Source organism: Apteryx mantelli, chromosome 6, assembly GCF_036417845.1.
Source record: "Apteryx mantelli isolate bAptMan1 chromosome 6, bAptMan1.hap1, whole genome shotgun sequence".
Taxonomy (NCBI): Eukaryota; Metazoa; Chordata; class Aves; order Apterygiformes; family Apterygidae; genus Apteryx; species Apteryx mantelli.
In genome coordinates, this window is record NC_089983.1 from 36,737,708 (window position 1) to 36,752,040 (window position 14,333).

The window sequence follows — 14,333 nt, forward strand, 5'->3', positions numbered from 1 at the left end:
AAGGTCTTGCGCTCGGTTTGTGGCAGAGTTAGTCTCTATCACACAGTCAGAACTGTCTATCTGAGGGGTGTAGGCAGCAATGCCTGTTCTGGTGTAGGCATCAGCCACAGGAATGCTAAGGCCGGAGAAGTTCATTCTGAAAAAAAAAAAAAAGGCAAAGAAAAGAAAAAGAAGGCTTGCAAGAAATTTCCACTTTCCCATTCTTTGAATACTTTCAAAATACAGAAACTCTTGGGATTTGCATTTTAAAATGTTGTTTTAAACTGGAATAACATCTGTTAAATGCAGCCAAGAAGCATCTGGCTTTCCGTTCCCAGAACCTGGAGCTACGGCAGCCGTTTTCCTGTCAGCTTTGCAGCAGAGTGAAATCAGTTCAATAGGTCATTCTGTTCTCTCCAGTTCTTAGTTTTTAGTTTCCTATGAAAAAGATGGCCAACAACGAGAGCACACAGAAGTAGAAAGAAGATGCTGTGTAATGTACGTAATTAGTCCAAGAAAAAAAAAAACATTTAGCTTCAGACTAAGTCAGGTAAGTGGTAAGAGGAGTTAAAAGACCTTAAGTACAGAAAGCCACCAGGCATAAGAAGTGGTGCTGGGATTAAAACAGATACCTGAAAATAATCTAGGCTTAAAGCTCATTAGCTTTGGCTTTTACATTCTCAGCTTTCCATGCTTTGACAATGCCTTGGACAAAAAAATATGTTATTGAGAACTGCCTGATTTTTTCCCTTCATCTTGGAGACCTGGACCAAGATTCGTAAAGGTATTTAGATGCTTAAGCCACGCCTGAGATCAAAAGGCATTAAGAGCATATATAATCCTGAGGGGATGAACCATGATGTAATATTTAATTATCAAAGAAAATCAGTATAATTCAGTCAGGGCATCAATATAGGGGATTTTTAACACTGAAGTGGGAGAACCCTGTCTGTCCTTACCAAAAAAATGGCAGTAACCTTTGGTTTTGGGGAACAATATAGAAGAGAAGTGGGAAAAGAAGATGCCGTGGCCATCCACATTTTGGTGAGACTAATTGATTCCAGCTGCCACAGTCCTGCTGCTTATGCAGATGCAGTTTGTCACCACTCAGGTGACTGAAAAGCAAAATGAATCTGCAGGTAGCGTTCTCCCGTTTTTGCCTGAAATGTGACCTTTCCCTTCCCAGTCCGTGAATGGACAATCCTGAGGGAGGGAGTCTCCGAACGGGGATTAGTGATGCAGCACTTTCTGTGACAGGGTCCTGCAAAGTGCTGAAGGTATAAATTAACTAATGGGGGTCAGGTCCGAGGGCACAGAGGAAGCTTGTTCGAGGCAGATAGAGTGCAGGCGGGGAAAAGGGAGTTGCACAGCTCGCAGGCAGCTGCAGGCAGCTTCCTGGCACAGGCTTGTTTACTTGGTGAAACATTTTGTCTCCTTCAGAGCAGAAAAGGGGTTGATGTTGCTTTCACCATCACCAGTGTAAGTCAAACGCCTGTCTTGGTATCGTTCCTATTTTACATTGCCCACCATTCATGGTCTGATACTGAAGTCTGATGGTCATGGTCTGATACGCTCCCCAGCTAGTCTTTAATTATCTAAAATTGCGTATTGGTTTATCCCTCCCATACCCCCAAATAGACTATAGTCAAGCCTATGCTTTAATTAAGTAAGATGGACTCTGACTGTCAAGACTGTGCCTGTTTTACTTCATGAATAGCTAACAAATAGTATAATAACATATGTACGCCGAAAATGCTATTGTCAGTTAATAGCTGGGAATGGAGGGACCCGGTTTACTTTGTGGTCTGTGGGTTTGTAGCCTATTTTGCTCAATGCCGTCTTCATCAGTTCTCTTCAGCATCACCTGATTTTTGTATTTGGCATATATACACCTTGTCCAAACAGAGTTAGGGTAATTATTTGTGTTTGGCACATCAGTGTTTGGAACTGTCATGATTTGTAGAATCACAGTCAGGATTTATTAAAGAATCAGCACTTATTACAGAAAAAAGCCCTATGTATTGCCAACAGAAACACGTTTCTGCACAGCTTGAGTTCCAACTTAGTCTCTCTGATTAATTATGTATTTTATCATATCCGGAGCTTTATGTAGGAACCAGGGACATCTAGTGGCTCAATAGAATATAGCAAATTAAGGTGTCAAGCACAAAAAGGTACATTGTTGTGCAAAGTAGACATTTTAGCAAAAATTAAACTAAATGAAAGGCTTTCCCAGTGGTTGAAGTGTAGTTTGAATACATGAAATGACTTTAGTGGAGACTAGAGTAACAATCTCTGCTTAATTTTAAATTTGTGTTTCTATCTTCTTGTGCAAAGGTGACCAGACTCTGAAGCTTATGCAGGTTAAAATGTTTTTGCTGCCTGCTTTTAGAAAGACCTAATATTCTCATTTCATTCACTGGAAGAAGCTGGAGTACTGGATAGATGGATAAAAAACAGAGACAGATTACAGAACATAATGCCTAGAAACAAATGTACTTTGTGCATGGTAATTCAGGGTGTGATTAATTAGACCAGGTGTTTGCTGATAACTTGCAATGACTAAGAATAACTGCAAACAGCAGTTAAATGGAGAACTTTCCTTTCCCTGCAATATTTTTCCTATTTTAATATTTAAATAAGGAATTTCTTTAACAAGTAACCTGCTCTGAGTCATATTTTTCTCTTTCCTTCTTTTCGATCCAGTAACTTTCTGGCACCCCTATAGCTTTTTTGTTACAAAGGTGAAATGCACATTGTAGAAGCAAGAATATCTGCATTAAATTGTAAGCTCTTTTCATATGGTGAGTCTGTGTTTGCAGTAGGTTTTCCATTTTGCCTTTTTGTATTCAATACTGAAAGACTGAGCTTGACTATGGCAGTCTCTTATGCTGCCTAGTCCAGGCATAGTTCTTGACATCTCCTGGAATGACTGAAATTGAGAGGCCAACACACGCAGTCAAGAGCTGTCATCTCTGAATGTCTCTCCCTGCTACCCTACAAAACCTCAGAACAACTAATTCTTTACCAGAAGGAGCTGTAGTTTTTTGGCTGGAGCATTTGACAAAAAGACACAGCCTGCATATAAAGAGGGAGGCTTCTCTGCAGATGAGGGCAGATCATTGTCAAATGTTAGGAAAAATCGGCTGAAGAGAGCAGCAGGAGGAGCTCTGTCTCACCTGAAATGCTGATAAAACCTGGAAGCTGTAAGAGTGAGATCAAACTGAGAAAATATGGATCACTTCTTATTTTGAAAAAATCTGTAACTCTGGAGGTTTTTTAAGAGTGAGGAAGTGATGACAAAGAAAATCTTTTGCTAAACAGGTGGTTTCTGTCTTCCTTCCCTTTTCCCCCGAATGAGTTAAACTAGAAGCTTGTAGGGCTTCATGAAACTAAAAAAGCAGGAATAAGCAAGCGGAGGGTTCTCACATTCTGACATTTGAGTTTTAGGTCCGTATCCGAAGCTGAGGTTCAGTTAGATTCTCTGCCTATGTATTTGCTTTTAAACTGATATAGGAACAGTAATCTAAACACAGCTCAGATGGTCTTAGGCGTTTGGGACACAAAGATTGGGTCCGGTGGTTCAGGCTGATGTTGCATGGAGTTGAACTTACCGAGTTGAGTGTTTCATCACGGCACACTGGAAGCAGGGACTTTATAAACTCCATGGTGTTAACGGGTAGTGAACATACTGAGTATGTGATAGTCCCTCGACTGTTAAGATTAATGAAGGCTTTCCTTTAGACAGCAGCCTTTATGTTTGTCACAGATTCCATAGGTTTACAACTCTCAAGTTCTAGGTGCACCAGGATGCACAAAGTTAAAGTGCTGAGGTCCCATTTGTCTCCAGATTTGTTTCAACAATATTTCATCACAGAGAGAAGTTACAGTGAAGAGAGCTTCCAGAGAGACTTTTCTGTCTGGGTCTCTTGCAAATGCTATATTTAGGAGGTGAACACAGACACTCCAAAATGCTGATGCTGACAGCATTCAAACTGCATTTACCAATACTAGCGGAAAATGAACTGAGTTTGTTTTAGCTGGCAAATAATCAAGTATTTCTATTTCAGAGACTTCGGGAAAGAATGGCGAAGCCAAGGCAGAGCTGACCATATGAATTAGCTACTGCAAGTGTGGTCAGTTAGCAGAATAAAGGAAAAGAAGCATTAATGAATGTTTATTGAATGGGAAGGTAACGACTTCTTATGTCTCTACTTACCTTTGCTACTGTGAGCTTCTGGTTGCCACATTACCACTTTACTGGTTAATTAAGGCAATACAAAATGAACATAGAGTTACATGAGATTTAGACTGGATAATTTCCCCTGTGAAAAGATCTAAGAAAACTTAGCACTCCTGTATTGACCCAGGATTAGGGGAAAAGAGAGTGTGCTGGGGACAGGCTGGGGCACGTCTTGCACAGACCATTAGGGGAAAGAGTAAACAGGAGAGCTGGGATTCAGCATTTGACATCCATCAGGCCTAAGGTCTGCTGCAGAGCTGGAAATCAGCCTGGGCCTCCTCTGCTCTCACTTCTGTTGATGCTGGATTGCCAACAGCAAACAGCTATGACTATTAAACACAGGCTTCCACTCTCCCACTGCCCTAATGCTGTGACTTACGGAGTGATGGGGTATTTACCCTTCTTCTACGTATTTACTAACTAGTACAGGCAGGTACAAATTTCCATTGACTAATCTTCCTCTGGCAAGGCGAGTCATCGTAAAGAAAAGGTTGTTTCTGCTTGTTCCCTGGATTATACTGGTTTATAATCCAGTCAGAGCTCCATAAAGGCCAGCCCAGGAGCATCAACACCTGTGACCTTCTCTGTTCTCCCACAGAAACAGAGGGAAACTTGGAGATGTATCTGTAGCTGTAGGCTTTCTGCAGGCAAAGATCTTCTTCCTTGCAAACTACTTGAGAGAAGCTGGCAAGGATCTTGCTGTGAACTTAGCCTTTTCTGTCCGTGTTTCTCCATCTGTCAAAAAGGCATAATCTTTCCCTACTTCCCAAGGTTGTTGTGAGAATTAATCAGTTAACATGTTTACATCACTAAGTGTGATTTCTGTAATATTTTCCCATTCCATTCTAAACCACCTAGACTCTAGTTCCTAGGAATACAAATTCATCTCACCCTTGTTTAAGTCTTTATTCCTCTTTTCAGACATCCATATTCTGCTTTGCTTTCTGCTACTGCAAAAAGCAGTTGATGATAGTGTTGCTTTAGGACACCTGAAAGCATTTTAACAGTCACATTGATTTTTTCTGAGCAATGAAATAATCACCAAAGGAAAAGTAATTCTTTTTCAATTTATTTTTTTCTTTTTTATTAGTGTTGATGAATGATTACACCTCCCAGTGCTCACTGCTAAAATTTCTAATTGCTCTGACTCTTTGGTGCTATCATGAGTAACAATCTTAGCATATGTTTATAAAGCACCTGTCAGCGCAAAGATCTTCGAGAGTTAACTGTGATCTAAACTGGTGTTATATATACACATATACATCAGTATAAATATCATGTATGTCTGTATGCTCCAGGATCTGTGCCACTTGCTACGAAAAGGCAACTTTCTCTGGAAAAGAACACAATTGCAGACCAAAATATTTGCAGTACCTTAAATGTGATGTGTACTAGCCAACTGAAATTGCACAAGGAACCTAAGAACACAGAATGATCTGCAGGCTCCTGTAATCAACTTCATGCCAGCACTGCCAAGGTATTTTTAGCTATGGCACGCAGTTGAAGATTTATTTAGGGATGCGAGAGGTACCCAAATCTGGAGGTGGTGACCATTTTAATTATGGTCCTGCTGCCTTCTGATCATCCAAGTTATCCTCCCACACACAACCTTCCTTGGCCTGAAAACATCCCTTTCTCCTTTTCCTCCCTGCCATGATCCCTTTTCCTCCTACTAACCACTGTCTCTCCTACTGCCTTCTACAACACTACAATCTCAGTTTTTCCTCATTTCCATCTATTGTGGTTCCCTCCAACTTCTTTCCCAAGCATCAAACTACCTCCCTATCCAGGCTGACTACCACATACCGTATGTTAACACAGGGAAACATCCAGTCATGTATGTTTACAGAGGAAGGTGAGGTATCCTTTGTATGGACTGGCATCAAAATGCTGAGTTCTAGGAAGCATCGCCTCACATTTCTATCACCTTTATAAATAATAACACTGCAAAACATTGAATTATACAGCACTGTTAATATGGTACAAAGTCTCACAATATATTGTAATGAACACTTGAATTTTTGATAAAACTGTTACATTAAAGTCCAGTGGTAATTCAAGAACCAGCACAGGCACTACTTAGGAACTCAGCAAGTTCACAGATGACCACCAAATTGGGAGAACAGTCAATGTGCTGAAGTGTAAGACTCCTGTTCAGAGGGATCTTGACAGACTGAAGGAAGGAGTTGTCAGAAATCTTGTGAAGGGCAAATGCAACATCCTGCACCATTAACAGAAAAACCCTGTGCAATAGTACAGGCTGGGGCTAACTACCAAAGTAGAAACTTTTTTTCTGCAAAAAAGGATCTGGGGTTTCCGGTGGACCACAAATTGAACACTAGTCAGCAGCATGCCCTTGTGGTGATGAAGACTGTTTACTAGGCTGCATTACTAAGAGTATAGTCAAGTGCTTGAGTAAAGTGATTATTCCTTTCTATTTAGCATTTGTGAGAAGATGTCTGGAGAACTATGTCCAATCTGGGGCTCCTCAGTACAAGAGAGACTCTGAGAAATTGGAGCAAGTCCAGTGGAGGGCCTCCAAGATGGTTGTGTGGCTGGAGCATCTGACATAGTAGGAGAAGCTGAGAGAGCTGTCTTTGATCAGCCTGAAGAAGAGAAGGCTGAGGAGGCATATAATTACTGCCTTCTACTGCTTAGTGGGTGGTTATAGAGAAGATGGAGCCAGACTATTCTTGGAGTTGCACAGTGAAAGGTTGAAAAGCAACACAAGCAATTGCAGCAGGAGAAATTCAAGGTAAATATAAAGAAAAAAATTCTTCACAATGAGAGTGGGCAAATCCTTGAACAGGATGCCCAGTGAGACTGGGGAATTTCCACCCTTGGAGATATTCAGACCTGGACTGGACAAGGCCCTAGGCAAACTGACCTAACATTGAAATTGGCCCTGTTTTGAGTGGGGATTGGACCAGATGATCTCCAAAGGTTCCTTCTAACCAAAGTTATTTTGTGATTCTGTAATTCTAACCAAATCTTGAAGGAAAATAGGAAGAGGAGGAAACCCATGAGAATCTAAGAGAAAAATAACCTTCTGGAAAGGAAAAAAAAGGATACAACTAGACAAACAAACCAGAGTTGTTCACAATTAGTGCACTGAGGTAATTCAAGAAGTCAGATGGATGTAAGGTTGGTAGAGAAACAAGAACAGAATCAATACCCACGTGTCTGTGGTTACTCTAGGCTTGCTTTATCTGTCTGGACTCAAGGCTGGTTACTAATGTGTGTCTTCTCTTCAAAATATGCTCAGACAGAATATGCCGAGGTACTACCTGTGCTATATCCTGCAGATTGAGATGGGAGCAGGATGCAGGCAGTACCTCCGCCTCTGCAGAGCTCAGGCTGAGCAGTGTCCCAGGTGGTACAGCCAGAGCCTTGCTGTAAAGTCATCTTGTTGTGGGGCAGGAGAGGAGTCAGAACAGACCAGCAGTACCTCTGGCCCCTTCATTGCAAGCAGCAGTTCCAGCTCCCTCATCCTCTGAGCATTTAAGAGAATAACCTATATATAAAAAAACAATTATTGTTTGAGCTTCAGTGTGTGGCTACCTGACAAATGACCAGAAATCTGAAATGTCCAAACTGAACCCAGACCTGTGACAAGTCTAGACTGTTTTGGGGTGTCTTCTTAAACCCAGGGTCTGCTGGGTAAGGGTGATCATTCACACAGGTTTTACAGGACTACCAACAATCAACAGAAACAGAAATGTATCACAATTTTTGATAGGGGAACCCTCAAATTCTACAAAAGTGAATGTACTTACTGATCTTAATTCATATTCCTTAACCTCGCACACAGTTTATTATGTTTGCCCCACTAACCTTTACTACCAAGAGCAACTAAAGATGATTAATCCTTGATTCTAGGCTAAAAATAATTAGAAAAGTCCTAGAATCTTTATGAACAAAATGTTTGTGTGTTCCAGTTTATTTTACTATTAGTGCATTTCAAAGGTTTATTTAGGAGACACATCACTATTAGATAAACAAGCATTGATAATACCAGCATTTGTTTAATAACTATTAAGCATACAATATTGTTCTTCCAATAAAACAAGTTCCTGAAATTGAAATTCTGCTAGCAAAGGGCAGAAATAGAACAAGAAATCTGGCACCAAAATACTTCTGTTCAAACAATAGAACTGAAAGAGCAACACCCTTTTGCACAGCTCAGTGGAAAGGGCTGGTCTGACAAATACGGAAACATGCAAAGCCCAATCACTGAACTGCTTTAATATGATAAGGTTCCCCCAAATTCAAGCAATTAAACCCCAAACCAATACAGGAGCTTGAAAATGATAGTAAACTGCAGTATGTCACTCTGTCCTAAACTCATGGGTGGTTTAATGCTGAATCTGGGATGAATTGCATGAAAAAAATCATAGGAATTTTTTAACACAAAAAAGAGATTGGAAAGGCAAGCACAATGCAATAACAGAATTTAGCAATTCCAAACACAACATAAGAATGTTTTGTGCTTGAAGGCTGTACTAAATTTTCCTCTGAGAGTGTATTATGAGATCATAACAAAAACAAAAATATCCTGACAACTTGAGAGGAAAATGAGTGACTTATTAGACCTATTGATAAAGCTGGAAAGAACCGACAAGCTTCCAGGCATGCAGGTGCTTCTTTGGATCTGAAATAGAAACAGCAAACTTCAAAGCTGAATTCAGGTTAAGAATAATTGTGCTGAGTTAGAACATCTGCTTTGCTTCAAATGTTTTTTTTTTTCTTTTTTAAAGGCCATAAATGATGATCTGGGAAATAGGTTTATAATACTATAGCACTGTAAATGGATTATTTCTTCTATGCAATGAGAAAGGGATCTAAGGAGTAAAACCCTAGCAAATCGGCACCAAAGCCACATTGATTTTCAGTGAGATTTACAAGCCTATTTGCTTACCTTGATTTAGAAAATCTTGACTAGATTCCTAAGTCACTTGGGTGCTTTGGAAGGTTTTACCTTCACTGCGAAAGGCAGTAAACAAGTCAGGGTACTGCCAAGGAGCGGCTACCCACGGGTCCTGTGGTCAAACCCAACGGGGGGTACGGAGGGTCAGCGATGCCGGGGCTGGCATGAATATCTGCCTGAATAACTCTGGTAACAAAATGAAAGCTTAAGATCAGACCTAAGCACGGACAATAAACAGTGACACAGAGCAGTAAACAATGCTCTGAGGTTGCTCAGCTGTTACACATCTTTTAGGCTAGTCCTAGTACTAAATTAAATATTGTTTTCTAAGTTTGTCATTTCCATTTATTGTAAGTTTTTATTAGAGAGGGTAGGGAGGGGGAAGCAGAAAAGAAATTTGCTGATATTAGCCCTTCAGGAATTTTTGAAGCTGTTACTTTTTTGATCATCTCCAACAGTTTCCTTGTTTTTAGAATGAGCACATGATATCATATCCTGAGCCCTTCCCTTTTCTTGCAGCTTTCTGAGGCACTAGGAGGAGTCCAGCCACAGTCGTCGTGTGAATTGGTCTGGGGAACTGTTGTGGAGCTGCCTCTGCCCTCGCCTGCCTGCCTGCCTGCCTCATTCATGCTCCCGAAGCAAGAGCTGCTCTGGGACCAAGGACCCCGCTAAGCACAGTGAGTATCAGCTGCAAAAGCAAACAGCTTAGCTTGACAAGTTGCATCGGGGAAGATCATGTGTGTATGTATTTATGTACGTGCGCAGTTAAGGACACAAAGACAAGTGAAAGGAGAACACGCTTTTATTTTCCATCACTGAAGTGAGAAGAGAAAGGAGTTTCCTGGCCCAGCTGGGGTGAGCAAATGGGATAGCAGCAAAGGGGGAGGCTCCCAGGGTGCCGAGGCTGGATTATGGGTAGGTGCTGGCTGCGGGAGGAACAAGGTGCATTTACTCTAGGAGGCAATATAGCATTCGCTGTGGACAGACAGGAAAAAACAACTGCTAAATGTACACGCAAGCAGCCCTGAGTGAGCACATGGCATTGTATTAACACTATATGACACGCATCTCTTGTTTATTCTCAGTCGTGTTTGACTTAATGAATGCAGTAGTACTAGCTAGTAATAAACAAAATAAAAAGAAAATAAAAGAACTAGTTTCCTGCAGTAATCGCTGCTCATCCCTAAAGCATACAGGCCGGGTAAACATATTAACAGTGAGTCATTGGTTCTTTTTAGTATAACTGCATAATCTTTCTGTTGTTGTTATTTCTGCACTTTTCTATCTTGGTATTTTAGCTCTGTAATACAGAATGAAAGAAGGCCTAAATGTAAAGTCTCTACCATTCTTGGTGGAGGGTCTAGGTTTCTGTCTTAGATGTCTCTGCAATGCTAACTTAGTAGAAACTAGTTACCTGAACTATATATTTATAGTTATATTCATGGTACGTAAATAACTTAGTAGTATAATGTTCTAGAATTCATAGCGTAAAAACTGTTATAGTTAAATAATCCACCTGCATGTATATTTAACAAATGATATTGTAGAAGTTATTTATTAACATAGAAAGTTGCTTTTAAAGGACTAGAACCTGCGGGTTTTCCCTGTGAATGTTGCCCTTGTAGAGCAACAAACACCAACTTCATTGAAAAGGTTTGCAGAGAGTTTGTGAAACCAAGTAGGGATCACACTTTACATAAAGGCCTTGCTCTGTTTTGAGTGGGACCAACAGAAAGCACTAGTGATATTTTTGTGAATAAAAAAGGTAACGATAACTGGCTTCAGAAAAGTGCAAATACGTTGTGCCTTTTCCCCAAACAGTCTTTGGTGATGCAAGCAACCATACAGGGGATGTATAGCCCTCAGATATGTCACTGATCACACTACTTTATCCATTTTTATTTTGCTCGCTGTGATTTTGATCAGCTCATTCATAGGGACACACAGCAATGCTAGTTGCTTTTTGTTATTTCAGCGGTATTGTGAGCTTTCCGATAAAGAAATGTAAGCTAAAAAATTGTCTTTAATTTAAAAGCTGCTGGGCCCTCTTCTATTGCTGACATAGTTAATTTTGTGACAGAACAATCCTGCCATTTCCTACAATGTAGTTATGGTAAGAGTGGAAGGGTATTAAAAATGGGCTAGTGTGCTGCTTGGCCCCGTCCAAGCAACGTTCAGTGTTGCAACACTGGGCATGATAATTTGCCCATCTGCTCCAGAAGTCTGCCTCTGACAGAGACCTATACCAGATCCTGCTGATAAAGATGCAAGTCAACCCAGAATAATCGGCTGTTGAATTAACTTCACCAAGAAAGATTTTTTTAATACCTATCAGTTATTAGTTGATTTCTGCTCGGAAGCATGAGTGTTTTTAACCCTTTTATTTCATATAATATTACAGCAGATATTCTTGTTTCCATATAAGTGTTTATTTCTTGAATTCACCAAGCTCTTGGTTCCAGCAATGTCTTACGGCAATGAGTTCAGTAAAGCTTTTTTTTTTTTTTTTTTTTTTTTTTTTTTTTTTTTTTAAGAAGCATAATTTCCTTTCTCCAGATAGAAATCTGCTGCTTTTCATTTCCATTACAGGTAAATGTGCTCACGGATTGTAAGAGAGTAAAATTCACCTTAGTCTTTTAATTGTGCACCCTACTAAAGAATGACCATTTATTTTTACTGTTAGTTATAGTTTAGTCAGTGTCTAGTTTGTGGCTATACTTTTTTCAATTTATAAACTCTTTTCAAGGGCTTCACCCACAGGTTTTTCTGTAGTCAATTATTTTGTTGTCATGGTTAAAAAATTCACAGATGAAAGAGATGTGAGTTTCCTTTATAGAAACCACCCATCTCTGCTCTTGTATCCTGTTTATATATGTGTTTAATAATAAATTTTCCGCCACCTTCCATCCAAGAACTTTTAGGTGTGCAGCAAATGTTTAATTAATTAATCTCACATAGAACTTGTGAGGTAGGTTCCCTCATTTTACAGGTGAGACAGTTAAATTAAATGACTTGCTTAATATCACACAGTGAGTCAGTGCTAAAGCTGAAAATAGAGCTTATGCCTCCTGGTTCCTTGCCCTGTATTTTAATCATCAAACCAGACTTAACTCTAAAGTTGAGAGAACTTCTTAAATAACTAAAATAATTGTTCTCAATTGCACACTGGATTGTTATGTTTTAATTCTCCTAAGCAGCTAAAACACTTGCTATCTTTGGTTAGGACTTTTTTAGTCTTTCTTGCTCAGATATAGCTTCAGGTTACAGCTGGACAAATTTTGTTTACAATAATATTGAACTTTAAAAATACTCATAAACACATCTCTGCTAAAAAAACAGGAACACAAAACTCACAGCCGTCTCTTTGCTTTCAGTGTAGCAACGCCTTTTATCACATTCTCAGCAGCAGTTCCACAAAACAATATCCACCACTTTAATAAATGGAGCATTGTAAAGTTATTGCCCCACAGAAAGCAAAAGATAAACTGCTGCTTACACTGTCACGACTAAATGAAAATGTAGCCTGAAGTGCAAAAAAGCAATTGCATCTTAAGAAACATCTGCTTAGATGTGCAATTCTGAACTATATGCTATGTCATCTCTGAATAAACCAGTACATAAAGGGATACAATGCTTAAAAACATGTTTAAGTGAATAGTACCTGGGTTCAAGCTGATGGTATGCCTGATGTACCAGGACAATGGTATAACAAGAGAGTATATAACAAGACAGTATATAACAAAAGCTTTATAGCTTTTCTGAGCATATTCCATATATTTGTTTGTGCTGATGTGACACAAAGTGAGGACCAGAAAAATCTCTTACCTGTTTGGTAGTGGGTGCCCACTTCTTTTCAGTATAGGCCCAGAAAATATATGCGTAGGCATAAGAGAGAGAGAAAGAGTCAGGAAAGGGAATGGAGAAATAATATTGCCGTGCCTTGTTCCCTTTCAAACCTGGGTATAGACACAGCTGTCTGTTATGCAAGCTTATCCAGTGCTTAGTATCATATACTATTTCTGGCATGCACAAGAAAAGCAGTACAAGGCTGTGGCCAGCTCCGAGATTTTTATAAGAACTTTTGCCGTATATAATGCATAGGGCACTGCCGTGCAAGCAGCCTGCCATCTTAATTGCAAGTTAGCAACAAAATACCTTAAAAATTCAACCACTTCATTGCTGAATGCAAATTATGCTCCTAGGTGATGAAATCAGTCAATAAGCTTTGGCATGCTATATGGAAGCAACCCAAAAGTAATTTAACATGTTGTATTTGTAAAGAAACAGAAGCGACACGTTTAGCCTGCTAAACTGGAGGTTAGGCAGAAGGTACAAGGTAAGAAGCCAGCAGATGTTCCAAGAAGGCCATTCTGTCTCCTCCCCAGGGTCAACACTTCTAATTTACCATGTTGTTTTCCTTTTGGGTCTATCTTCTCTTTAACTATGAGCATATTTTACACTTATCACTAGGGGCTGGTCATCAGTGGTCAACTGTCATTGGTCAGAGTTCTGCTCCACCTTCTCTTTCACTTTCTGTTAGAGACAAAGGTGTTTTTCTCCCAGACTTCAGAAAATGGCCCAATGCCAAATGATGGGCAGTTTGCAAGGCAGCACTGTGTCTGTGGCTGCCAGGGCTTAGAGATGCTGCCTCCCAAGGGAGTTGTTGAAAACCATGCATGAATTGTCCAGTATAAAGCGGACAGGAGAAGAGACTTCTGTGACTTTTATAGACTTTGAAACCAAATCAGAGAAAGCACTACAAATAACTGAAAATATTTCTGTGACTATTCACTCATGCCCCTTTTATCTATAGCTCCTATGACTAACCCACCAAACGTGAGCAATGGTAATGATGTTCGAGGAGCTGCAAATTTTAATCAAACATTAGGTAATATTTGTGAAAAACAAGGTTTGAAATTATAGATGTGCCTAGGTGTTCTCTTCCAGTTTGGGAACAGAAACAATACTTGGTGATCTGCATGTCTGATCAAAACTAACCAAAACAGTAGAAATGTTACAAATGAAATACATGTGTGTACAGTTCCTGAGCAGAGAATCACTTTCAGCAACCATTCAGCTAATAGCTATGAAGGATAAGTGAGCTTGAGAAAATCAGAAATTGTTCATGGACAATCTGAATGAGAATGGCGGATTTATAATTTATTATCTCATTTGAGAAGAGCT

The 14,333-nt window shown here is 39.8% G+C and overlaps 1 protein-coding gene across 1 annotated transcript in view; it reads left to right on the forward strand.

The window, feature by feature from the left end:
• The first annotated feature begins 9,699 nt into the window (after window positions 1-9,699).
• RALB (RAS like proto-oncogene B) overlaps window positions 9,700-14,333 on the forward strand; it is a 51,854-nt gene continuing 47,220 nt past the window's right edge. The window contains exon 1 of the mRNA XM_013960729.2: window positions 9,700-9,826. The gene's annotated coding sequence lies outside the window, so the exon portion shown is untranslated. The remainder of the gene's footprint in view (window positions 9,827-14,333) is intronic.